A 12266-nucleotide genomic window follows, 5' to 3' on the forward strand; every position below is an offset into this window, starting at 1 on the left:
TTAATATATATAGTATATATACTATATATACTTACTTATATACTATATATACTTACTTATATACTATATATGTACTATATACTATATATAAGTAAGTATATATAGTATACTTACTTACTTATATATGTGTATAACTTAATATATATAGTATATATACTATATATACTAGTATATATGTACTATATACTATATATACTTACTTATATACTATATACTATATATACTTACTTATATATGTTTAAGTATACTATATAACTTAAGTATATTCTTAGTATATTTTAGGTATATTCCTAACTTAATAAAAGTAAAAATATAAACACAAGTAAATAGAAGAAAGCTCAATGAGCCATATATTTTATTCATTCTTGGATAACATTTATTTGCAAGTTGTATTTTTTTTTAACTTGCAAATAATACATGAGTTATACAAAAATAGTAGAATAATAAAATCACCAATTTTGAACCATTTCGTTAATTTCCCCCACATCATATTCGGTCATGGAAATATCTTCAAAGTCTTCCATTTGGTCCGGTCCACTAGCTATCAAATCTTCAATTTCTTCCTCTTCGCCTTGCTCCGCTTCTGAGTTTTGGTTGCGTCGCTCCGATCTAATCCAATCTCGAATGCACACTAGTACTTGCAAGCTAAAGCCGGATAATGAATGTCTATGGTCTCCAATTTGCTGTCTTCCTTGGCTAAATGCGCTCTCCGAAGCCACGGTTGATACTTGAACCGTAAGGATATCTCGAGCCATTCTTGAAAGTATCGGATAACTTGCCTTGTACTTCTTCCACCATGCTAAGACGTCCACCTCATCCAGTTGGCTGATATCCACATTTGGCTGCATCAAATAAAAGTTAAATTCATCAAAGTTTGCAGTAGAAGATGTAGGCTGTGAATGTAAAACTTTTAAACCCGACAAGCCCTTTTTGCTACTATGAGAAGTAGTAGGGCGTGGAGCAACTGGTGTAGCACGTTCTTCCAAACTAGAATAATGAGTAAAAACTCTTCTAAACTCATCATCAATAGCGAGATCGGCTTCAGCTAAAGATGGTTGAACTCCCTCTTCAATTTCTAAAAATGTATAAATTTGACTAACCAAATTTTTAGTATAAGACACTTTTAAACAAGGATTTAAAAGGGAACCCAATATAAATAAAGTTGGGATGGGAAAAAAATACTTCTTAAATTTGATTATCATTTCAAAAATAGCCACTTGATAATCGGGTTTATATTTATACTCTTGTAAAACTCTAGCTATTTCCGCTAAGTAGGCTAAAATTTCGGTTACGGTGGGATAGAATTGTCTAGAAAAAGCAAGAGTTGCATTATAAAAATTTTCTAAGAGTTCAATACATTCTTTAACATCTTCCCAATGCCTATAAGTTAACCAATCCTCACTATCAATATTATATTTGTTGTGAACTTGTTGTATGGGAATCCTATACTCATATGCTTGTTGTAGCATAATGTAAGTGTAGTTCCACCAAGTCTCAATTTCTACTTGAATTTTCCTAGGTCTAAGGTTATTTTCCACACAAGCATTCTTAAAATCTCTAATTCTTCCCCTATTAGCATTACAAAAAAGAAACGCAACAGCATTTCTAACTTTTTGAACAGAATCATCAAAATGCATAAGACCATCTTTAACAATTAAATTTAAAATGTGACAACTACATCTTACATGAAAAATATTTCTTAGAGGAGGGTTTATTTCTCTTTTTAAAAGACCAATTGCCTTTGTATTATTAGAAGCATTATCTAAAGCAATACAAAGTGTTTTTCTATAAATGTTAAAAAATCTCATTATAGTAGACATTGAATCGGCTAAAAATTTTCCATCGTGACGACCTTTTCCTTCGTCGTATAAAAAAGCTATAATTCTTTTTTGCATAACCCAGTTGTCATCAACCCAATGACATGTAATAGCAAAGAAATCTAAATGGTTAATACTAAGACCCAAATCAGCGGTAAGACAAACATTACAATTTAAAGAATTAAATACATGACGCAAATAAAATCTATATTTTTTAAACAAATCTATAACATCGGCTCTACAAGTACTTCTAGGAATACCCTCAAATAACGGGTTATAACAACGTTTAATGTAAGTAACAAACCCTAAACCCGAGGGAAAGGAAAATGGTAAACAATCATAAGCTACCATTTTAGCTATTTCTACGCGTTCTTTTTTCTTGTCATACTTAAAATTTCTACCGGTTCGTGGGTCTATCGTCATTTGAATCCCCCCCACATTTGAACCCGTTTGCTCTCCCCAAACATCCATATGTTTGGTTCTCATATGAGCATTTAGTGTACCCGTTCCACCATCCTTACCAGTTCCTTGCTTAAAACTAAATACTTGTCCACATAGGGTACATGTAACTGATTGATTTTCCCTATCCTTAGTCATAAATTTCCAAACTTTAGCTGTTGGCCTACGAGTTCTAGGCGGTTTGTCTTGTGTATGTGATTGTGCAGGACCTGTATCTCCTATGGGATTTTCGGGGGGTTGTGTTTCATCATCATCATCATCATCTAAGTCTTCATTAAAAGTGTCGGTAAAATGTTGTTGCATTGCCTCATGACCTAAAAGTGGATTATTTCCACCAACATCAATACCTAAATTAGGTGTTTCTTCCACAAATGTTTCCTCATTAAGCGCACCCCTAACAGTACGACTACTACTACCGGCACCACGTCTTAATCTCTTTGACATTATTAAATAGAAATAATTTAAATCACAATCAAATAAATCACAAGAAAATAAATTACAACAAATTAAATTGCGTAAATTAAATTTAAAAAAATAAATTGCTAGAATTAAATTGCGTAAATTAAATTTCGAAAAATAAATTGCTAGAATTAAATTGCAAAAATTAAAGACAGAGTTGGAACGAAGGTACCAAATTGCCGGATTAATTTCCAACAAAGCGAAGACGGCTAGAATTGCAAATCCACCAAAGCTACTTCGGATTGTTGCAAAATCACCAACTCCACCAACAATATTATAATTGCAAAATTAATAATTGAAAGTTGAAACTATAATAAGACTTTGTGGCTAATTATTGCAAAGTAACTATAATTGAGAGATTGAGATTTGAGAGAAAGATGAAGAAGAGTGAATTGAAATGAAAATGAAGAAGGGTTTATATAGGGGTGGGGGAGGGGTTAAAGTGTTAAAAAAAATAATTTGGGGGCCAAAAATTAAGAAAATGACTGTTTGGCAACGACCATTTTTGCAAATGGACCGTTGCCAACGGTCCGCGAGGCCCAACGGCTCTTTACTATTTTTTTTTTATTTTAACCGGTTTAACCGGTCCGGTTCCGGTTAAAAAAAATTTGGAACCGGACCGGTTAACTAATATCCGGTTAACCGGAACCGGTTAACCGGTTATACCGGTTCCGGTTTAACCGGTCCGGTTACCGGTTAAAACCGGTTACACGAAACCGGTTGACACGTTTAGTGTAATGTACTAAAATGTCCTTTGAATCTTGTGATTATAAATCTGTCAAATACTTTTTCCGTCTCAAAATATTTGTCGTCCTTACTAAAAATATTTATCTCAAAAAAATTATCGTTTTCTTTACTCAAGATAAAATTAAGTAACTTTTTCTCATTTTACCCTTGTATTGATTACATCAATGAGTTGATTTTATGAGTTCACACACCAATATTTAAGAGGTTTCATCATAAATGTAGTAATTATTTATTGAGGAGGGAGAACATGATAAAATATGTTAAAGAGGGTAAAATAGTCAAAATATTACCCTTATAAATGTTTTCTTAATGAGCGTGTAACTGAAAACTGGGACAAATATTTTGAGATGGAGGGAGTAGAATGTTTGAAATTTCAACTTATTGAATATAGAAAGATACACTCTTTTTTGACAAATTAAAAAGAAAAGTAAGATACTTATGACCCGTTTGATCATGAGAATTTTTCACTTTTTTCTGGAAAATTTCCTCACTTTATTTGAAAATTAGCGTTTGGCCATGAAAATTTCAAATACAATTTTAAGTTGTATTTAGAATTTGAAAAATACCTAAAACTTTATCTCACTTTTTTCACTTTCACTACATTCAAACAATTAAATATTTTTTACAAAAAACTATAATCAAACAAAACTCTAACATCAAAATTCCAACAAAAAAAAAGTAAAAAATATTTGATTTTGATGACCAAAGGCCTACTTAAATTGGGACGAAGGGAGTAGAAGAAAATATTGGACAGGAAGGGGAAAATGTAGGAGGCACTATGACATGTCTTATCAATTGGGATTACAGTAAAGCGGACGGAAAACATTAAATCAGCAGATAATATCATCACAGCCACTCTACCTCCTATGACAGTCCCTAAGGTCTAGTTGGGTCGTATGTCGCAGCTACATTAGTACTGTGAAGTTGTATGATGCAGAAAAACAGTAGACAGGTTGTTTTATGTCAATCAAACAATCAACTTCAAATTAATAGAGTTTACTGTATGAACACAAAAAGAGCTTAAAAAAGATCTGAAAAGAACATAGAATCACTGTTTTAAGAGGCGGGGGCGTAAGACGAAGCGTTTTACATATGCCTCGACGAGACGTAAGTCTTGAGGCACGGAACGTAAGCCCCATGAGTATTTAATTTTTAGTATTTTAAAAAATAATATAATTACAATAAATATTTTTAAATAGGTAAAATTACATAAAAAATAAAAGAAAACTGTAAATAAATAAATAAAATATATATATTATATATATATATATATAGATGTGTTTGATCCTGATCACAAAATACTAATTAAAGCAATCGATTATACGCCACTTACAATTTGTATTTATATATAACATAACTTTACAAGTATAAACAATACAATGAAATAAAAGCTATTATGAAATGCAAATTAACTCTAACTTCTTAACTTTCAAACAATAAAAAATCACAATTTCTTGAAACAATATTACTATCAAACTATCCATTTTAGCTCCCTATAAGCAAACAATCAATAAAGCTTTATCAGTATTATAATTAAAATGTAACTCCTTCATGAATAAAATAAAATTACTTTCAAATAGAAAAATAATAAAATATGACAATTTTAATACATAGGACAAAAGACCAAAGATAAATGAAAATGTACAATTCGATTATGTATTTTTAAAAGAAATATTAAGTGATATTCACCCTCACGATGTTCTCAAATAGTAAATATGCAATATTACGACTTGTTATTTGAGTTACACCTAATCTTCTTATTTCTATAGATGAAAAACTATTAAGTATCATTCATTTGTTAAAGAATTATGGAGGTCACGATTATAGTTAAAGAATTTAACATATAATTTGTGTAAGAACTGTTAGACGAGCCCCGAGCGTTGGGCGTTAAGAGTGTTTAGGGCGTACAGTCGGGCGCTTAGGGCGTAAGTCTCACAGGAACTAAGCCCCACACGTGAGTCCCGAGGCATTTTGCCAGTGCCCCGCCCTGGGGCGAGCCCCGAGACGAGTCCTGAAATTGCCTTTTAAAACACTGCATAGAATTTGCCTACATGCAACAATTGGAAATGCAAATATGATCACAAAAATGAAGATCAAATGTAAACAGATACCAGTGATATTTAATTTATGTAGTATAATAAGCAGTCTGCCCTGTCTAACGTGACTCAATTTGAACTGCTCACTATCCTGTAATTCACATAATTGTTTAGATCAAAAGTAAAGGGTGTGCTTACTTTTGACTGTGTAAGAATCTCTTCTTTTTCCTGGTAAAAATTTTAAGATAGCATGCAGAACAAACGAATAAAATTATAAAAAAAAAAAAAAAAAAAAAAGAAGCAGCACATGCGAAAGCAGAAGTCATAAATATATGAAATGGTTGTCATGATAGAGTAGGAAAAGCTGATGAAACAGCATCGCATCAGCTATCTTGTTTTATAAAGATGTTTACTTGTTTTGCTGACAATTAGTCAAATACTAATTCCAACTCTCAACACCTTCAAGATTAACATACTTGGCTGAAAATACAACAGCAGAACCATAAACATTTCCAGATATAATGATGCAAAAGTTTGCCGATTATAGCACCAGTAATGACTAATAAAACTGGTCATCTAATCCTCATATCTTAGACACGACTAATCCGAGAATTGAACTCATTCGGCTGTCTGTTGTATGTGCTTATATCATTTCCTTCTGACTCGTGCTAGGGTACCCTGTACATGAAATGAATAACATACTGCTATTCTGTAATTTTTCTTGGTTGTGTAATTCATTTAAAGAATCCCTGGAAGTTCAGAATTAGTTATCTGGTTCCATTCCATGCTGCTAATCTACTTCATATATCTTAAGAAAATAGTTTACTTCTAGATTCAATTTTTGTAACTGACTTAGTTTTCTTATTATTGGATTCAAGATTTCTAACTGGATAAAAGGAAGCAATAACCTGGAATCGGGAGAGCGATGATGCTTATAAAGCCGATAATAGGATTATATAAGATCAGCTCATCTCATAGACATCCAGGCATACATAACACAAAGAATATTGGACTATGAGGAAAAAGAAAACAACCAGCTAAAAAAGACTGAATTTTTATTATTTCCAACAATCAAAACCAAAGGATATCAAATGGAAACAGTGCATCTGACCAAGAAAAAGAAAAACATCCAGATGACTAAAAACCCCTTTCAACAGTAGAACATCGGAGAGGTAATGAAACACAAAAAGAGCTTCAAAAAGATCTAAAAAGAAACTAAATATCAGAAAAATTTAATAGAAGGCTGCCTATGTACTTACGTGTGAATGTGCAATGTTGAGGCTGGCAAAAAAAGCTCAATAACCTGCATATCATCTTTGTTACTTCATTCTCCTTAGTTCCCAATGATTAGTCCTCCCTAACGAGAAAAGTTGTACAAACTTGATTCCAAAAATATCTCTTTTCTAGTAAGCAAAGGTCACAAAAATAAGGACGACACTTTCTGCAATTAAACGGTATAAAGAGTCTGAAAAGGAAAATCTAACTTATATTATATCTCAAGCGTGTCAATTCAACTGCAAGTACTTGAGTAGACTAACCTTTTACGGCTTTTTTGCTGGTGTGGGTGGTTGATCTTTCGTCCTTGTGGTTGAAGAGTCAGATGCAATAACTGCTTCCTCCATGTCTACCTCACTTGTGCTTAAAGGTTTCAGTTTTTTGGCGTCCCTCTGATTAACGCTAGGTGGAAAGATTGGTTCCCTAGGACAGAATTGATACAGTTGCCTGTGTGTCGTTCAAACTTCTCTAGGATGACTTTTTTAATTGAATTCGGAACCGTCTGTCCGACAACATCTTATGAACATGGTGAATGGGCAGGAGTTGATTCTGCAAGCGGAAAGAGTCATTTCTTAGATTTAATAAAATATGTCATAAGCTTGAAGCTGATATGAACGCTTATATAGATAGTGTTTTGCATGCTAAAAAGATTTAAAAAATACCAAATCAAAAACATATATGAAGTATACTACTACATATAAATAAGGAGCAACCTTGACCAAAGTTATTTCAAATATATGTTCTGCTGTCATGGAGAGCATCTTCTCAGCTATATCTCCAGAAATAAATGCCGTAATCGACCCACTGGCATCAATAAGATCAATTTGGAAGGTACACCTGGAACCATATTGAGTTTAATATTTGTACACATATGCTATGTTTTGTGGGGATGGAATTTATATGTATGGTGAAAACGTAATACTGAGGCACTAATGTTGAGCCCGGAGCCTAAAGGGTATAAAAATACACGGTATTTACCAAAAGGGGATGACCAAAAATTTATATACCAAAAGGGGTATATCGTGGATCAGCCCACGATATACCCCAAAAAATTTTTGCGGCTGTCAACAAAAATTAAAAAAAAAAAAATTTAAACGTATAACGTGGACTGATCCACGTTATACAATATATTTTGTATAACGTGGATCAGTCCACGTTTTACAAAATATATTTGTAAAACGTGGACTGATCCACGTTTTACCTCAAAAGTTTTTTTTTTTTTTCGAGCACTAAAAAAAAAATTTGGTAAACTTTTTTTTTTTTTTTTTTTTTTGCAACACTTAGTGTGTTTTTTCATACTTTGACCAATGATTAGTCGTGTGTGAAGACTCCGAAACGTCAATATTTTATATAGAACCTGATATTTGTTTCTGCGTACAATAATGTAGGCTCAATACATCAAGGATACGTAGACGTTCGGATCGTCATTTTAGGGGTTGAAAAGGTGTCCGAAGTAAGTTTTGTTTGAAAATTTCAAACTTAGTGTTTTTCATACATTGACCAATGATTAGTCGTGTGTGAAGACTCCAAAACGTCAATATTTTATATAGAACTTGATATTTTTTCTGCGTACAATAATGTAGGCTCAATACATCAAGGATACGTAGACGTTCGGATAGTCATTTTAGGGGTTGAAAAGGTACCCGAAGTAAGTTTTGTTTAAGGTTTAAGTGTTTTATATTTTAAAGTTTTGATTTACGCGTGTTATTTTTTAATCACGACATAACTTTATTTTGAATATAAATATAATTCTAAAAAATATAGGGAGAAAAACTAGTTGTAAAGTGGTCAAACTTTAGATGGTCATAACTTTGCGCTCGGACGTCCGTTTTACGCGTTTTTTTTTTTAACTTGCGTATTTTTTCGAGATCTACGCAGACAAACTGCCATGAGGCAGTTTGGCCGAGCCGATTTTTAAAAAACCGCTTTTTATCCCATTCAATTTCGATTTTCCCCCAAATTGGCGTAAAATTTTCAGTTTTGTTTACTTATAAGATGATGATACGCAATAGATTTCAACGTAAAACTCCCGGGGTAATGTAGCTGTGAATGTCAATTTCACTTCTGCGGTTTCAATTTTTGAAAATAAAGCTGACTAATTTTCTCGATATATAAAGTTGACTAAAATAACCTTACAGTCAAACACTAAGTTTTTTCAAACAAAACTTATTTCGGGCACCTTTTCAACCCCTAAAATGACTATCCAAACGTCTACGTATCCTTGATGTATTGAGCCTACATTATTGTACGCAGAAAAATATATCAGGTTCTATATAAAATATTGACGTTTCGGAGTCTTTACCAAATGTTTTTTTTTAGTGCTCGGAAAAAAAAAAAAAACTTTAGAGGTAAAACGTGGATCAGTCCACGTTTTACAAAATATATTTGTAAAACGTGGACTGATCCACGTTATACAAAATACCGTGTATTTTTATACCCTTTAGGCTCCGGACTCCACTAATGTTGTCTGTCGATTACACTTTGTGCATTCAAATTCTCTTCTTTCTTTCGTGCGCTTTTTCTGTTTGCATCCTGAACATTCAAGCACACAAAATTTTTGCATGTCATTTGAAGTAACATTTGTGCCTCAACATAGAAAACTCCAATCTGTCAAGGAAGACGAAATGCATATGTATATTACTTTGTTTTTTCATGAATAAACGTATTCACATCTAGATAAGTGAAACACTTACTGAAGTTTGTGATGAAATTTCTGCAATGGGGATAACCTACTGTTGAGTAGGAGTTATTGTGAGAGACGATGATGACGCAGATAAGCTGGATCATGCATAGCTTGAAAGCATATGTTTGTTTGTTTGTTTTTGCCCTATTGTCACACCAAATAAAGTATTCAATATGTTGTTGAAGAGCAAGTTAAAAAGTAGGGCTGAAAAGTTGGTACCAGTTGATGAACTTCAACACTTGTGGGTAAGCAGAATTTATGTGCATTGTTGAGTTGAATCTAGTTTGCGGCAATAAACCTATATGGCACAATGTATGTGTAATGTTGTATTAAATAAAAATATGCAAGTAAAATATTTTAATATGTGCATACCCTGATAAGAACATATTCCTATACTCCTTCCAAGGATTACAGGGAACTCTTCATCCTTTCCCATTTTAGCTTGGAGCTCAGTTCCTTCAATTTCTCCGAAGTCCTCCCATAAAGTGAGTAGAAACTGTTTTTTCCTGAGTGCGCGGGGAATATAATACTAAATTTTTGAGCATCTATCGTAAAGATATGCATATACTTCCAAAGGAAAACAAGGGCATATAATCTTAAATGATTGTTGTACTTACTGATTGTTAACAACAATAATCTCTCGACACCTGTTTTGATTACGACCTGCATATTTGGGAGGGCCACAACGTAGAACAACTCCTAGTATATCTACTAGTAAGATATAAGGGAATATAATGAGTGTGCACATGTATAAGCATATATAATTGAGCATGCTAGTAATTAATAGAAGTGGTATACCAATTTCTACGTAAGAAAGAGGAGTTATATGAGCGATGTCGTCAAAAGTTGTGATATTCAACTTAGTTGATGGAACGAGTGGTTTCTCATGGTCGTCAGTTGGCTTGACATGTTCAACTACAGTTTCTTTATCGGGTACCCAATAAAACTTGTGTATTGGTTTGCCGTATGAAGTGGGTGAAACTCGAACTCTTGCGGCAGAAATCAGATATGTCTCCGAAATTTGAAGCTTCTTTGCATAATGCCCAATATCTTCACCATACATAATGGCCCTAATTTGCTGCTCCTGTAAAGTTCATCATGTGCCTCAGATGCACGTAAATTATATTATACTTCCATATAAAGTAAATTATACTTCGATATAAAGCAAATTAAGTGATACTGCTATAGATAAAATTACCTCTTCATCTTCCAAAATCAAATTTTGAAATCTGATTTTCTTCTCAGGACTTTCTCGCTCACGACTAATGTCCACGATTTGGACTTTGCAAGTCCAATTTGGCGTGTCGGTTGTTATTTGATCGATGTTTAATCTTGGTGCCATGTGTCTGCCAAATGTATAACTTAATTAGTAAAATAAAAAAAATAAAAAAATAAAAAAAAGGTTGGAGTATAAGCTAATGACATCAAACTAACAGAATAAATTTAGGAGTGCCATTCAAGAACAAAATTATGATTGAACTATTTATTTCTGAAAGCTCAATATGTGACTTACTTACAATGCTAGGCCTACCATTGATAGATTTATTTCTCGGTTACTTCCTGAAGGATTACCCAGGGCATTCAATGGCAGGTTGCACACATTACAGTATTCAAAATTCCCCAGAGTGCAAATATTTTGGACAAAAATCTGTCTGTTGGATAAACAGTATGTAGTGGCATGTCAGAAATATCATTGCTGATTAGAGTAGTTATTCTGTCTGTTTAAATTAAGATCCGGCCGTTCTTATAAAAATATTAAGATCCTCTTAAAGTATCTTGCATCTTGAAGTAAGTCTCTTAGCATTGCAGTCACTACTTCAAATCCTTATTGTATTAGCTTCACAGGCATTTTCACTCATTAGCCCCACATATTTAAAGCCTTCCTGCGAGCACTCATCTTTCAAGGCTTTCATCACACTTGTTCAAGATCATGAAAGAATTTTTACTGAAACTGAAACAGAACAGTTATTACTCATTAGCCCCACACATTCCATGAAACAGCTTCACCGCAATAATAACTAAGAAAGTAAATCTGGAAAAGGAATTTCTTTCTCCATACTTCTGCAGCCAAAATGTGTTTTTTTAATGGGATAAAGGCCAATTTTTCATGAATTCACATCACACCACCAACTCTATAAGATATAAAACTCTTCAGAATGAAAGTTGCACCAGCTATATCTCTCCCCAAGGTTGAAAGCTTTGTAAATTCATGCAGCAGTTCTGACACCTTAGGCTATGCCATCTAAGCTATCCTTGAGATATGAGCATGAGAAAAAATTTAAGCAATATAAACTTTAAATTTTAGAGAGTTGCACAAGGAAATAAGTTCAAACATAAGGTTCCCTGTCAAGAAATAGATCTTCAACTTTACATGAACACAAAAAACTAAACTGTTATGAAATAGCAGTACGATCAATCAGAAAACGAATAGGAGAGACAATATATCTCGCCTTATATGCTTCAGAAGCCTGCCCAAAGTAAACTATTTTGCCTCCATAAAGCAAGTATGATCTGTCGAACGGCGCAAATGCTTCACTGCACTGCTAGCCAATTGAAGCTGTAACGCTGAGACACTCTCACAAAATCCAGAAAGTTTAAGCATTTCAGACACATAACACTAATTTTTAACCGACAAAATAAACCGACAAACCGCACCAAACCGATAAACCGAATCAAACCGAGAAAAAAACCTGACTAGTGATTTGGTTTGACTTGATTTGGTGTTGAAAAAAAAACCCGATTATAATTGGTTTGGTTTGGTTTTAAATAAAAAAAATCAAACCGAACCAA

At 33.2% G+C, this 12266-nt stretch overlaps 1 pseudogene; it reads right to left on the minus strand.

Moving 5' to 3' along the window:
* Positions 1 to 7216: 7216 nt before the first annotated feature.
* On the minus strand, positions 7217 to 11015 carry LOC132633685 (replication protein A 70 kDa DNA-binding subunit C-like; annotated as a pseudogene).
* Positions 11016 to 12266: the final 1251 nt, after the last annotated feature.

The sequence above is a fragment of the Lycium barbarum genome, chromosome 3, assembly GCF_019175385.1.
Source record: "Lycium barbarum isolate Lr01 chromosome 3, ASM1917538v2, whole genome shotgun sequence".
NCBI classification, from domain to species: Eukaryota; Viridiplantae; Streptophyta; class Magnoliopsida; order Solanales; family Solanaceae; genus Lycium; species Lycium barbarum.